At 41.9% G+C, this 14,568-nt stretch overlaps 1 protein-coding gene across 3 annotated transcripts in view; it reads right to left on the reverse strand.

Moving 5' to 3' along the window:
- WDTC1 (WD and tetratricopeptide repeats 1) overlaps positions 1 to 6,853 on the reverse strand; it is a 65,964-nt gene extending 59,111 nt beyond the window's left edge. Inside the window, exons 1-2 of one of the 3 annotated variants that reach the window (XM_081306626.1) lie at positions 6,523 to 6,853; positions 5,874 to 5,975 (exon numbers count right to left, since the gene is read on the reverse strand). The gene's annotated coding sequence lies outside the window, so the exon portion shown is untranslated. Of the gene's footprint in view, positions 1 to 5,843; positions 5,976 to 6,522 lie in introns of all 3 variants that reach the window. The other 2 variants (XM_081306627.1, XM_081306625.1) reach the window with 2 other exon arrangements.
- Positions 6,854 to 14,568: the final 7,715 nt, after the last annotated feature.

The raw sequence follows: 14,568 nt of genomic DNA on the forward strand, positions 1-14,568 counted from the left end.
CCAGCCAGGGTGACAACTAGACTCCCTTTCGACATTCTCAATTACGCAAAAGACACGCTCAAGTTTTATTTAACTCTATTTGTGGTGGTTTTCCTACTGGAGCAATCCTATAGAAAAGAAAAAAAAAATGCAACAAAGTGAAGACCAAGCTGTATTTTCAATTCATAAAGGTCACTAGAAGTAGCATAATAAGAATTGAGTTGTGGAATATAACAGATCTAAGGTTCAAATTCCAGCTCTGCCACTATTTTCTGTGTGACTTAACATTTCTTTTTTTTAATATTTATTTTTTAGTTGGACACAATACCTTTATTTTGTTTATTTATTTTTATGTGGTGCTGAGGATCAAACCCAGGGCCTCACACGTGCTAGGCGAGCACTCTACCGCTGAACCACAACCCCAGCCCCATGACTTAACATTTCTAAACCTCAGTTTCCTAAATTAATAATACCCACCTTTGCAGGGTATTAAGAAATGGAAGAGCACATGTGTAAAATGCCTGATACCAAGGCTGGTAAATGATACTTATTGAACATTCTAAATGTTTTACAAGTGCTATCTATCTCACAGATTCCTCATAACAGCCCTATGAGACAGGTGCTCTTATTATCCTCACTTTATAGATGCAGGATCTCAAGCACAGAAAGTTAACTTACCAAAGTTACATAGTTATTAAACAGAGTCAATCTAGATATTCTGACCCCAGAGTCCAGGCCATTGACAACCAAAAAATAACTACTATTACTATCTCTAATTGAACTACATCCAAGTCAAAATTGCCCTGGCTGGGGATTTAGCTTAGTGGTAGAACACCTGCTTAGCATGTGCAAAGCCCTGGGTTCATTCCCAGCACCAAAACCCAAACAAACAAAACAAAACCTTCACTCTGCTGAAGCTAGCACAAGGAGAGTTCCTAGAAAAGGTGTGGCTTGTAGGAAGTCTCATCAGTGAAGCACCTTTGGAAATGTTCCTTACCACATTTGAGGCTCCTGACTCAAATGATCCCACTTGGGGTTGACTGAAGCTTTCTCTATGGAAGTCAATCCTAAAAAATTCTTTACTTTCTTGGGAGATTAAATGAGAACTCACTTTGATGCCTCCTCTGCCTGAATGGACTTTATAGTCCCATTTGAGCTTTGTGAACATTTTTTTGAGTACGTTTTCAGAACTTTGCCTTTCAGTGATCATAGTTTACCTGCCTTCTCCTAGGCCCACAATTATCATAAGATAGAAGGGAACAGAAAGAGAAAAAGAAACATATTTTGATAATGCTGTCCTCTCTCCATATTTAATGAAGAGCATCTAGTCTTGGACTTTACCTTTAATTTGCATCTTTCCAAATCCTGCCCCAATCAAAGTACTACCTCTTGGAGGGAAGTCGCTGAAGTTTCACCCTCTAACTCTACTTAGCAGAAAGATCAAACAAAAACAAGCCAATCAATTTGGAAATGCTTCCTTTCTAACTCAGTTACATCTGTGCTACTTCCAGATTGTGACTCAAGAGGGAACCAGTAAGACAGCAGCCCCCAAACACTCAGGCTTCAACTGAAAAAGGTGCCCAAAAAGGGCTACCTGGCTCAAATTCTGAGAAAGGTTCCCTAAAGATTCAAAAATAAGCAGTTTTATTTTTCCTGAAAATAGAAAATGGGTTCATAAAAAAAGACAAAACCTTACAAAGGTTCTGCCCTTCAAAGCCCTGGATAGCTCCCTGGGCAAGGTCTTATCCTGCTTCCCCCCAGAACCCCATCCCCAAGAAAATGGGGTTAATACCTCCCCAGATGGCTACAGGGAGGATTAAGGTTCATTATTCTTGGCATCCAGCTCTGGCACAGCTCTAGTGTTTCTGACCTTGTTTGTTGTAAAAGAAGATATTAAATATAAAAATGTAAACAGTGACCCCTGAATCTGGCTCTGTGAAAGTGGCTGAGAATTTGCTTTGCACTGGGCCTGAAGCTGCCTCCTATATTCTGACCTGTTGGCTACTTCCTCCCCTTATTCAGGCTTCAAGTTTTTAGTATTAGTCACTATTGTCACAAAGCCCTTTGAAGAGTCTGCAGCTATTACTAATAGTACAAAGAATGAGACCCAGAACTCTGAGGGGTTCACTCAGGCCCAAATTCACCCTGAGGAAGCCAATAAAGTGGTACTCCTTTACCCCCAAGCCCTGGCTCTTGAGGGCAATCAGTAAGGTCCAGTAAAAAGCACATATTATATCATTCAGTCCTCATAAGCTCACTATAACATAGGTACCATCATAAGCCTCACTTTACAAATGAGAAAACTAGCTTAAAGATGACCTGTGACTTAGCCTAGGCCACCAAGCTAACAAGGAACAAACATGGGTGCAAATAGTATCCCTATCATCACTAGCTATGTAACCTCCAGCATATTTCTTTACTTTCTATAGTCTTAGTTTCTTCATTTGGAGATAATGATTACTTCTACCTTACAGAAGATTTCTGAGGTTTAAGTAAGATATTGTAAAAATGTGTCTAGCAAGTGCCCAGTACATAGCAGATAATGAATACATGTCATTTTTTATAATAAAAAAGATAGGGAGTGGGGCTGGGGTTGTGGCTTAGTGGTAGAGCGCTCGTCTAGCATGTGCGAGGCGCTGGGTTCGATCCTCACCACCACATAAAAATAATAAAATAAAGGTATTGTGTCCAACTACAACTAAAAAATTTTTTTTAAAAAAGACAGGGAGTTTGATATCATTTTCATAGAATCACACTATTTAAAATACTGAAAGATCACTTAGTTCAAATATCTACCTGAGTATGGACCCTTCTATCACAGCTGTGAAAAATGCAGCAAAGAATCTGCTTGAAAACATCCAATGATGGGTGACTCACTCCCTCAGAAGGTAGTCCATCTTGTTTTTAGAAAGCCAAATTCTTTGCTAGGTGACTCGCTTAGGTATTTTCAATTATAACTATACTACTGAATATGAAGTGGTATCTCATTGCTGTATGAAGTTTCTTTTTGAGGTGACTGAAATGTGTTAAAACTATGGTGGCCAGGCATGGTGGTGCATGTTTGTAATCCCAGCTAATCCAGAGACTGAGGCACCAGGATCACAAATTCAAGGTTAGCATAGGGAACTTAGTGAAACCCATATCAAAATAAAAGGGCTTGGAATATAATCAGAGGCAGAGGGCTTGCCTAGTATGTACAAGGCCCAGGATTTGAGCCCCAGAACCATAAGAAAAAAAGTAAGTCAAATTTTCTATCAAATCAAAGACTACCCTCTTGGACTTTCTCTCCTTTAATCCTAGTGCTGCCATCTAGAATCATATAGAGAAAGCCCAGCTCCCTCTCTCCATGACAATTCTTCAGGCATTTTCAGGCTGGTATCATGTTTCCCAGGCTCTCTCAACCTTGGTCTTTTCAGCCCCTTATCACATGTCATAGTCCCAAGAGGCAACTCAATATCACAAAGCAGACAGACCTGGGTTTGAATTCCAATCCTTCCTCTTACTAGCTGTGGGATTTTAAGCAAGTTTCTTAACTTCTCTGAATCTGTTTCTTCCTATGTATAATGGAGAAAATTATTCTGATTTCACAATACAATCATGACTGTTAAATAAAGTAAGAACACTACCTAGTACCAAGCCCAACATACACCAGACCCTCAATAAATGTCAGTCACTTTTTAAGACATATGCCAACTGGTAAATCTCTCTCAAAGTAAATTAGCCAGAATTAACTATAACATGGGACTGGTTTCTAATGGCAACTTTCAGGACCTGGGTTTTTGAAGACATGAAAAAAAAAGAAGAAAGCATTAGCAGAATACAACAATTACTAATAGGGCATTATGTAAAATTGTGGATGTGTAACCGACGTGATTCTGCAATCTGCATTTGGGGTAAAATTGGGAGTTCATAACCCACTTCAATCTAATGTATGAAATATGATATGTCAAGAGCTTTGTAATGTTGTGAACAACCAATAAAAAAAAGTATAAAAAAAAGAAAGAAGAAAGCACGATCCAAGCATTCTATGGCTCCAGCAACCTTAAATGGCAGCCCAAAGATGTAGCGAAGAATCTAGAAAGATGAGAATGAAAGAAGAAAGGAAACAGGACAGATTTTCTGCTGTTATTGTTTTTGTTTTTGCACTGGGAAATGAACCCAGAGACACTATACCACTGAGCTATATCCCTGATCCTTCTTATTTATTTATTCATTTTTTATTTTGAGACAAGGTCTTTCTAAGTTGCTGAGGCTAGTCTTGAACTTTCAATCTTCTGCCTCAGCCTCCTCAGTTGCTGGGATTACAGATATTCTCCACTGCACCCTGTAATTGTTAAACCAGAAAAGGCAAGTATTACTATCTTATATGCTGTCTATGACTTTATCTAAGACCCAGAACTGCATGTGTGGGCCATATGCCCTAATTTAAAAGGAGAGAAGAAAAATAAAAGTAAGTAAGAATGAGGCACAGTCTGAGTCTTCCTCAGAAGTTGGCTCCTCAAGATCCAGATATTTGCAAATGGGCTTTAATATCTTCAGTTGTGTTTTTCTACATCCTGAAGTCCAGGTGTGTGAAAACACTGTACAGAGGATGCTTGATGAAAGATTCAATACTGAATTCCTTCCAGCTAGAAAAACTGCCACCTGTGTGACAATTCAAAACTGGCAAATAATAGTTAACATTATCATCATAAGCATTACACATATTCTCTCTCCCCAAGTGACAACCAGGAAAGAAGTTCCAGGCAGAAATAAGGATTGTTGCTAAATTAATCTGCAGAGTTGATTCAAAAGCACTGTCTCTACAAGTTGAGATGTGACTTGAGCATAAGTGTATTCCCCAATAGGTCAAAAGGAAAAGGATCCCAGACTTCAAAACAGTGTGGTCACAAACTGACAGAAAAGTTTTTTTTCTAGGCCTGCAAATGAAATACGACAATCTACAACAAAGAAATCAATTGTTAGTCTCAGCCCTGTTATTCCTTGGTCTGTTTTAGAGGATCTGGGTATTACACTCAACAGTAAAGATTCAATTCTAGCTGGGCGAGGTGGAGCATGCCTGTAATCCCAGTGGCTGGGTGGGGGGGTGGCTGAGGCAGGAGGTTCGTGAGTTCAAAGCCAGTTTCAGCAACAGCGATGTGCTAAGCAACTCAGTGAGACCCTGTCTCTAAATAAAATACAAAATAGGTCTGGGGATGTGACTCAGTGGCTGAATGCCCCTGAGTTCAATCCCCAGTACACCCCCCAAAAAAGATTCAATTCTATCCCTCTAAAGATACAAGAATTACACAGAAGAAAAGTCAGAACTCAAACCAGAAATAGTCTTAAGTTGTTCCTTCACCATGGTGAGCAGAAACTAACCACCCAAGGTTCTAAAGTACAAAAAAAGCTTAATGCAGACCACTGGGCATACCTGTGCCTTATTTGGGGATTTCATAACCTCTTTGAATCAGAAGATGTCCTCAAAATAGTTTTCCCCTCAAAACTGTTTCAGGCTTATTTTAAAAAGGAACACTCAACTGCCACTTTGCCCTGATTATCCATCCCATCCTTGGAAAAAGTGGGGACTGAATCAGGTTCCTAAACTCTCAAACTTGAGAAGAAAACTTTAAAGCCGCTTTATCACTTTCTCAGGAAGTTAAAGAAAATCTGAGAAAAACTTTAGGGAAAACAGTCATATTAGGCTATCAAACATAAGTCATAAGCCCCCATACTTCTTCTCTAGAAACCCTGGCAGGGGAGAGTAAGCCAGAGGGCACCAAGCAAATCCAATCCGCCTGGCAAGGGGGTGTCCTACTGCAATATTCAGAAAGAATGGATCCTGCTGGTTCGAAGTCTCTTCTATCTCCTCACTTCCTATTTACCCTTTGAAATGGGTACTGAATGGCCCATACCCAAGTAGAGATCCTTTGTACAGGGCGACTGGTGGAAACACCTTGACAAAGTTCAGTTTGGAGTCAGGACGGGCCACTGAAGTCATCTGCGGCTGCCAGAAGCTACACACACACACACACACACACACACACACACACACACGAGGGAGAGGGCGAGAGGGGGAGAGAAGGGGGGAGGGAGAGAGCGAGAGAGAGCGAGAGAGAGCGAGAGAGAGAGAGAGAGAGAGAGAGAGAGAGAGAGAGAGAGAGAAATAAATACGAACAAGACAGCAGGTCAGGTCATTGCTCCTGTGACTTCCACCTGCCCCCTTCTTCCTGAGACCGGTGCCAGATCAGATGTCAAAAACTCCGCAAAAAAGTCCCGTGATGGGACGACTTCCACCTCTCCCCCAGCAGAGCCTCCCGGGACACCCACAGCCTTCTCCCGTCTAGCACTCCGTCTCCACTCCACCCCCGGCCCATTCTGCCCGCCGCCCCAACGAGGCCTGTCCCCTCTTGGGACATCCTGGGGCTCAGAGGCGGGCGGGCTCAGGCCCCCAGGCCGGCAGGGTTGGAGCCAGCCCAGAGCCGGCGGCCCGTGCTCTGGGGATGCGGGAGCCGGTGCCCGCCTCGGCGCCCGCGGAGGGCTGGGGGCGGCGGCGACTCGTACCTGTCAGGTCTCTTCCACGGACCAGCAGCGGCGCAACTTCAGGAGCCCATGTCCGTCCGGGGGGCCCGGCCCCTCTCCCGGGAGTGGGGGCGCGGATCCCGGGAAGGGGGCTGGGGGGCCCGGGCAGCTCTAGCCTCTTCCCATGCTCCCCGCCCGGCGCCTGGCCGGGGCCGGACAGCGCCTCCGCCCGCCCCTGCGCACCGCCTCACACCCGCGCTCACACACACTCACACTCCCTCGCGCGCTCTCACACACGCACCCCCCTCCCTCCTCCTGCTCTGTTTATCTCCTCCAGCTGTCTGGGGACCCAGGAGAAGCCCAGCACTGCGCCTGCGCCACGCAGTCTCCGCGCCCGCCCAGCGCCTCGCAGCCGGTGGCTACGCTACGGAAAGGGCGCCCGACAGTTTCCAGAATGGCTAGCTGGGGCCCCAGCTCCCCCCCCCCGCGCCCGGTCAACGTCTGCTGCCGGCGGCGCCTACTAACCTGCTAGTGGGGGAGCCCCGCTCCGCCGCGGCCAATCCGCTTTGCTGCTCACGGGACCGGCAGCCAGTGGGCGGGCGGGAAAGCGGGTTAAGCCCTGAGGCATCCTGGGAGTCGTAGTTTTTCGCCGCCAAGGAGCCCAGGCTGAGCGGGCTCGCCCCGCCCGGTTGCCATTAGTTACCTGGACGCACCTCCCTTCCCACCACAATGAAAAATGCTTCTTCACGCTGCTTTCGGGACCCTCCCACACACACTCGCCCATTACCTCCAAGGAACAACACACCCGTTAAGAGCTCTTCAAGACTTCTGAGCCCCTGAATTGCTGGACCCCTCCTGCTAGGGCCCAGCCCCCGCCCCCCCCCCAAGCAAGCCTCAGGCTACTACTTCCCTCTGAGGGGAGAAAGGTGGGCTGCCGAAATAACACATTCTTCACTCATGTTTCCCTAGCCTGAAGGAAGAGGATAAAAGGGAATTGCTCCTGCACTCAGTAGCCTTAAGGGGAGTCAGCCACACAAACTCTGGGAACCCTAAGACTGATGGGAGAGACAAGATGCAGCTGATACTAGTGGAGTCACTACTGTTCCCATCTAGGAAGAGGCAGTTCCAGTCTTATGCAGACCCACTCTCTAAGGAAGTTACCAAGGTGACTTGGGAGGCACTAAGCCTAACTTTTTTAGTGGTACTGAGGATTGGATACAGAAGCACTTGACCACTAAGCTACATTTCCAACCATTTTCATTTTTTAGAGACAAGGTCTCACTAAGTCACTGAGAATCTCACTAAATTGCAGAGGCTAGTCTTAAACTTGTCATCCTCTTGTCTCAGCTTCCCCAGTAGCTGAGATTATAAGCATGTGCCATGAGGCTGGCTACACCTAACTTCTTAAGGCAGAGACCACAGAGCTTCAAGTCAGAAAAGGAAGACACTGTCAACTTCTGAGAAGGATAACTTGTCACTTACACATAGGATAGTACTTTTCAGATAAAAAAAAAATGCTTGTATTTTCACTGTATTGTGTGTGTAAAGTCCCTCAGATGTTATTGCTAATTGTGTTTTGCAGAGAGGAAGCTTGAAGCATAAAGAGGTTAAAGGCAATTTGCCTAAGGTCACCTAACCTGTAAGGAAGCAAACTGAGATTCCAATCCATATCGACTTAACTCCTGTGTCTGAGCAATGCTTAGGATAGAACCCAGGGCCACACATGCTAGGAAAGCACTCTACCACTGAACTGTGCCCACTAGCCTCTAAGAATCTGAATATGTAAACATTTCCTGTCCCTGCTGTGAAGACTAGGCAGCACTTACCCTCAGGATGGACTGGATATACATATCAGCACTCACAGTGTTTGTCCCATGTTTATCACTCTGTGAATTGCTTTTTTCCCAATTCTGCTTTCATAATAGTCTGTGAGCTCCCAAAGGGTGATTCCTCCCCATATGGAAGAATAAAAACCTACCCTCGCAAATTCAGCTTATAAAGCTTTTCATGCCTTTCTCCTAAAAATGTTTTGGTCATTCCTCCTGACGTTTCCCTGACAGCTGTTCCACTGACTATGAAAGAATCATAGACTTTGGAACTAGAAGAAAACTTTATCATCTATCAGCTGCAGTTACAATTGATTATTTTCTATGAGAGGTACTCACTTGTGCACTCATCCCCCAGTCATGTCCTCTATGAATGTCTACACATATGTGTACACATATACATTCACACATACTAACTCATTTGACCCTCACAACCACTTTATGAGTTAAGTATTATTCTTATTCCCATTTTACACAGAAGAAACAAGAGACTCAAAAGGTGGTTAGGGGCTGGGGATATATCTCAGTAGTTAGGGTACTTGCCTAGCATGTGCTGGGACCTGAGTTTGATCCCCAGCACTACAAAGAAAATAAAGAAAGTTAAGTTCAAAATCAGATATGGCTCCAAGCCATTAGTATATTCAGATTAACTGAAGAGAAGAGAGAACTTCCTAACAAATAGAGCTGGACTACTTTGAGAGGGTATGAGTTTTCTCTTTCTGCTAGTAGAGGCTATATAATCACATGTCCAGGACACTCTAGAAACAATTATTATATTGGGTAGATATTTAATTATTCCAATATTCCCTAATTTGGTTTTTGGAAGCAGACAAACCTTATTTAAATAAATATGGAAGCTGGGCACAGTGATGTACACCTGCAATCCTAGCGACTCAGGAGGCTGAGGCAGAAGGATTACAAAAGTTCAAGGCCTGCCTGGGAAATTGGTGAGGCCCTGTCTCAAAATAAAATAAGTAAATAAACAAATCCCTAGTGCCACAAAACAAAACAACGATAACAACAACAAAAAGCTTATGGCAGCAAATGAAAATAGCTGCCTTTTTCTCTTTAAGAGGATCAGCTGAAGCTGGGCATAGTGCAGGCCTGTAATCCCAGCAATTTAGGAGGCTGAGACAGAACAGCAAGTTCAAGGCCAGCCTCAGTGACTTAGACTTAGCAAGGTCTTAAGCAATTTAGTGAGACTCTGTCTCAAAAAAAAAAAAAAAAAAAAATCGGGGTGGGGTGCTAGGATGTACCACAGTGGTAAAATGCCTCTGGGTTCGATCCCAGTACAAAAAGAAAGAAAAAAATAATTTCATTGTTTAAACAATTAATGAAATAAAACCTCTTTTAAAACTTCTGGTTGAAAAGATTTTGTTTGGTACTGGGGATGGAATCAGGGGCAATTCACCTCTGAGCTACATCCCTTATCATTTTTTTTTTTTTTTTTTTTTTTTTTTGGTACTGGGGATTGAACTCAGGGGCACTCAACCACTGAGCCACATCCCGAGACCATTTTTGTATTTTTAGAGACAGAGTCTCACTGAGTTGCTTAGCACCTCGATATTGCTGAGGCTGGCTTTGAACTCTCAATCCTCCTGTCTCAGCCTCCCAAGCTGCTAGGATTACAGGCATGTACCCCCATACCCAGCTTGCAAAGTCTTTTAGGGTTACAATCTAGATCACTGTGAGTAAAGGATGAGACTCATTGTTTTTAGTTTTTCCCTTCATTTAACCAAGTTGGGGAGGGACTATGGCACAGAACAATTTGATGATTTGCCTAAAGCCCCAAATTGTCAAGGGTCCAGATTCTACACTCCAGTCCTGGAGTCGTTGGAGAGTATCTCATCTTATCTTATGCACATTACACTTATGGTTGGGCTGTTTCTTCCACTTGGAATCATTCTCCTTCTCCCATTTACCTACTGATTCGTTTCCTTCTTGAAAATCCTACTTAGCTAGGCTACCAAAGAATTAGCCCATCTTACTCCCCAGACTTGAGTCTAAATCAGAGTCAAATTGTCCCTATTGGTTTTCCTTCTTCGCCTCTACACCTCACTTCATTCCTATGAAGAAAACAAGCTCTCTGTCTCACATAGCAACATGTTTTCCTGTTTGAACTATTCTGATCACTAGGTAGTTGGATTTTTTAAGGGGGCGGTGAAAGGGAGGTATTGGGGATTGAACCTAGTGTCTGAGCATGCTAGGTAAGAACTCCATTACTAAGCTACACCCCCAGTCCTTTTTTTAAGGGTATCACTAAATTTCTCAGGCTTGCATGAATTTAGTAACCCTCCTGCCTCAGCTGGGATTATGGGCCTGCACCACCACACCTAGAATTCTTTTTTTTTATAGTTGTGTGTGGATAGCATGCTTTGTTTTATTTGTTTATTTTTATGCGGTGCTGAGGATCAAATCCAGTGCCTCACACGTGCTAGGCAAGCACTTTGCCACTGAGGTACAGCCCCAGCCCAGTAGCTTTTAATAATATAGTTCTTATTTCCATTTGTCCCAACTCTGTTCTCTATGGCAACATAGGTTTTGTGTATTAAATGAAGGGTTTGGGGCCAGTTTTGAGGGGAATTTGTAAAAGTAGTTGTTAATTTTTGCTCTGAAACTTCAGATAACAAAGCTCTTCTCTCCCCGCTGAGTTTTCTCTTTCCCAAGCTAACTGTCTTTCAATCCAGTCCAAAAAGGCAAAGATTGCCACCAGTGGGGATTCAAGAAAATATGTCAGGGATTCCTGGGCATTTCCAAAAGAGGCATTCTTCTGGTATTGGGGGTTGAACTCAGGGGAACTTCACCACTAAGTTGCATCCCCAGATCTTTTATTTTTTAATTTTGAGACAGAATCTTGCAGAGTTGTTGAGGCTGGCCTGGAACTTGTGATTTTCCTGCCTCAGCCTGCCATGTCAATGGGATTGCAGGCATTCACCATCCCACCCGGCAGTAAGTAATAAATAATATGATCACTAGTAGCTTAAACACATGAGATCAAGTTTTCTCACACAAGAAACCTTGAAGTAGGTGATTGCTGAAATTAGTTCACCCAGTCTACATAATTCATTTCTACTTTTTCCTGCTCTAGAATCTTTAGTTTTCATTTTCCCTTTGGTGACAACATTGCTGCTACAGTACCACGCATCAGGGCAGAAAAAACAAAGAAAGAAAAAATGTAAATGCTTTTTATAAAAAATAAAAAAGTAAAAACCCTTTAGAAGACATCAACAGATTTGTTCATGTCTCACTTGCCAGCAAAGCACATCTTGCAATCTATGTACTAGGTAGGTCTGGAAATATCAGGGAAGTGATTATTTTTTGCCATTTCTAGCCTGTATATTGTAAGAGGAAGCAAAAGTAAAGAAATTGAGGTAAGGATCAGGACTAACCAACCAGAAATACCTGCTACAGGACATTTAAAAGTGATAATTTGGGACAGAATTCAAAATCCAAGACCCAAGCCTAGTTTTGTATAGTCAGACTCTTTAGTAGTGCCAATCAAAAATCAGAGCAGATGACATCTGCTGATCAAACTCCAGACAGAACAAGTGGAATTCCCATGTTGTTGTTTTTTAGGTTTTTAAAATATTTATTTAGTTGTAGATGAACACATAGTATCTTTATGTATTTTTATGTGGTGCTGAGGACTGAACCCAGTGCCTCACACATAGGAGACAAGCACTTTACCATTGAGCCCACATTCCCATGTTTTAACACACAGGAGGAATAGTCATTAACCTTGCTGACAATAGACAGAGTGTGGTTCCTTTCTCAGGGAGCAGGATACTGTGCTCAGGCACTGAAACACCAGGACCATTACCTGTTGAATAAGCAGGTACTTTAGCTTCTTATTCCCTACCCATAGGGAATTCCATACATCACCACCTACTTGACAAGAGTTAATTGTAGAGACTCACAGCATGTTTGCATGTTGAAATTATGACATTCAATTTTAAAACACCAATGAATTTGAGGACTGGCATTACTCCACTTCAAGACTTATTATGAAGTTATAATAATCAATAAAGGTATGGGTTAAAGAATTGCCAAATAGATCAAAGGAACCAAATACAGAACTCAAAAGTAGACCCACACAAATATAGTCAACTGATCTTTGACGAAGTAGAAAAAGTGATTCAATGCAGACAGGATATTCATTTTAACAAATGATGGCTGGAACAAATGGACAGCCATATAAAAAATAAACCTAGGGTGATGGTCTGAATGTTCATGCCCCTCTCTCTCCCACACATATATTGAAATTCTACTCTCCAAATTGGTGACATTAGGAAATAGGGGCATTTGAGAGGTGATTAGGTTGTGAGGGTGGATCCCTCCTGAATGGAATTAGTGCTCTGATGGAAGTCACCCCAAGGAGCTTGTTCAGTCCCTTTTACCGTGTAGAGATAAAGCAAAAAAGACATCTGCCTAAAACCAGGAAGTGGGATGTCACCATACTCTAAACTTGCCAGTACCTGGTCTTTGTACTTCCCAGCCTTCAGTATTGTGAAAAATAAATTTCTGGTTTTTTGTTTGTTTGTTTTTTGTTTTGGTTGGGGTTTTTTTTTTTTTTTTTTTTTTTTTTTTTGGTAGTGGATATTGAACCCAGGGACACTTTGTCACTAGGCTACATTCCCAGCTTTTTTTTTTATTATTATTATTTTTTATTTTGAGACAGGTCTTACTAAGTTGCTAAGGGTCTCACTGAGTTGCTGAGGCTGTCCTTGAACTTGTGATCCTCTTGCCTCCCTAGTTTCTGGAATTACAGGTATGTGTCACCACACCTGACAAATTTCTTTTGTTTATAAACTACTCAATCTACAGTATATTTTTTTAAAGAGAAGAGAGAGAGAGAGAGAGAGAGAGAGAGAGAGAGAGAGAGAGAGAGGGGGGGGGAGGGAGAGAGAGAGAATTTTAATATTTATTTTTTAGTTTTTGGCGGACACAACATCTTTGTTTGTATGTGGTGCTGAGGATTGAACCCGGGCCGCACGCATGCCAGGCGAGCACACTACTGCTTGAGCCACATCCCCAGCCCATCAATCTACAGTATATTTTATTATAGCAGACTGAATAGACTAAGACATTGAGACACTGACAAACTTTTTATAAATTTAACTCAAAATGGATAGGGGACTGGAGTTGTGGCTCAATGGTAGAGCACTTGCCTAGCACATGTGAGGCACTGGGTTCAATCCTTAGCACCACATAAAAATAAATAAAATAAAGGTATGTGTCCATCTACAACTAAAAAAATATTTTAAAAATGGATCATAGACCTAAATGTGACATGTCAAATTATAAAATTTCTAGAAGATGTTATAGGAGAAAACGTAGGTGACCTTGAGTTAATGTGTTTTTAGATCCATGAAAATAAAATGGAAGGGTATGTGGGAGGAAGGAATGAAGAGAGGATGTTTAATGGGTACAAAGGTACAAATGGATAAGAGGAATTAGATACATAGAATGATTATGGTTGACAATAATGAATTAATATTTTAAAATAGGAAATAGGATTTTTAATGTACCTAACAAAAAAGAAATAATATATGTCTGAAGTTTTTTTTAGTATGCCTATTGTACATTTTATACGTATATTTAAATGCCAAACTGTACAATATGTACAATTACCGTGTCAATTTAAAATACATGTTAATTTAAAATTGAAAAAAATTTATGAAAAAGCAAACAATTTAACACACACACAAAAGTAAAAAATCCTAAGTTGAACTTCATTAAAACGAAAAACTTCTCTGCAAAAGATTTGGTTAAAAGAATGAAGACCAACCACATACTGGAAAAAAATTTATAAAATGCTTATCAGGTAATCTACTTGTAACCAAGATGTTCTTCAAAAGGTGAATGGAGGGCTGGAGTTGTGGCTCAGTGGTAGAGCGCTCACCTAGCATGTGCAAGGCCCTGGGTTCGATCCTCAGCAAAACATAGCAATAAATAAATAAAATAAAGATATTGTGTCCAACTACAACTAAAAAATAAATATTTTTTAAAAAGGTGAATGGATAAACAAACTAGTACAACTTTCAATGGAATATTATTCATGATAAAATGAGCTACCAGTCCACAAAAAATATGGAGGATACTTAACTGCACACTGCATTGTGAAAGAAGCCAGTCTGAAAAAGCTACAATAGTATGATTCTAACTATATGACTTTTGGAAAAAGCAAAATTATAAAGACAGTAAAAAGATCAGCGGTTGTCAGGAGTTTTGGGGAAAGAGGGAGGAGGCAATAAGAAGGATT

Source organism: Spermophilus citellus (genome assembly GCF_964194105.1).
Source record: "Spermophilus citellus genome assembly, chromosome: 9".
NCBI classification, from domain to species: Eukaryota; Metazoa; Chordata; class Mammalia; order Rodentia; family Sciuridae; genus Spermophilus; species Spermophilus citellus.